Genomic DNA, 1,403 nt, shown 5'->3' on the forward strand with positions numbered 1-1,403 from the left:
TTCCTGACACCTGCATTAATGCTGTATGACTAATAAAAGCATGTCAGTTGCCTGGACTGAACGAGAGATCAACATGTGCCCAGAATGCACAGTCTAAGGAAGCAGTCTTCACTGCCTGTGGGTCACTTCCAGTCAGAGGCTAAAGTTCAGAGACTGAATGACAAAGTAGTCATTTTCTTGGTAGGACTGTCTTCCAGTAGGAGGATGATAATAGTGTGATCAACAAGTATCATCATAATATCACCATATTGTTTTCTTTGGTGTCTTTTTACATATTCTATCATAAAAAGAATTACCTGGTGGTCCTCTCTTTTCTTTGCAGCTGGAATGCATGCTAATAATGCTAAAACAAACTGATTGGACTAAGAGCCCTGGGGACCAGTCCTCTGTTAGAATGGATAGACAGATATAACCATTGTTATAAACATGAGGATGAATGAGAATATTTTCACTAGTAAACATGGCCTGAGGAGAATCAAAAGCATATCAAGGACTAAACTTAAATAGAAGTTGAAATTTTCACCTTTCATTAAGGTGCCTGGTGCACCTTCCATGTCTACAATCCTCTGTGTAATTAAATTTTGAACATTCTTTTAATTTAAAGTCTTACCAGAAGGTGGGTCAATTTGCAAAACCAATAGCTCATTCTGCAGTTGTTTCTGCATTGATGCCATGATGGAACCACCCCCAAGGCCATGAGGCCAGAGCCGAGGTGGGATGCTTTGACAGTGTGCAGAGTGCAGGTGGGGAGAACTAAGTGAACTCATATTTATGCTGTGTGGCCATAAAGGGGAAGAGTTTTAAAAGGACAAATTTATCCCTCAAGTCATACACTAAACACTGAGAAGGCAAGAGTTGTGTGTCAAGAGTTTTCACCCCCTGCCAATGACTGACAGAGAATTAGTAGATACATAATATAGACTATGCTGAATGACTCTCTCCAACATTCTTTAGACTCTTATAGATTCTATCCTAGTTTACTCTCACATTAAAGTTTATCTTGGTGGCTGAGGGTCTTCTAATTGGCCTCATCTCTGTCTCCTGCTGCCTCCAATAGGTGCTGAACATGGCTTTCCAAATAACCTTCCAGGGCACACACCACTCCAGTGCTGAGAAACTGGTCCCTGCCCTCATCATAAGCATCTTGACCTAAAATTCAGGTTCTACATAATCTGTTCTTGTAGACATTTCTAAAACTGTTTCTCTTAACTAATAAACTAATAGCCAGAGTATTAGCCACAATTTCTCCCAGGGGTCTCTTCCACTTTCCCATGCTTGACCCTTCCCTCATCACCATATGTCTAAATCCCACCTTACCTTCAAGATTTACTCAGATGCTCACCAATCCCTCCATGCCACTTGTATCTTGTCTTCCATATTCATCACATCCTGGTCTTACAATT

The 1,403-nt window shown here is 40.8% G+C and overlaps 1 pseudogene; it reads right to left on the minus strand.

Moving 5' to 3' along the window:
- Window positions 1-219: 219 nt before the first annotated feature.
- Window positions 220-686, minus strand: LOC136335792 (ubiquitin-conjugating enzyme E2 W pseudogene; annotated as a pseudogene).
- Window positions 687-1,403: the final 717 nt, after the last annotated feature.

Source organism: Saccopteryx bilineata, chromosome 4 (assembly GCF_036850765.1).
Source record: "Saccopteryx bilineata isolate mSacBil1 chromosome 4, mSacBil1_pri_phased_curated, whole genome shotgun sequence".
NCBI lineage: Eukaryota > Metazoa > Chordata > Mammalia > Chiroptera > Emballonuridae > Saccopteryx > Saccopteryx bilineata.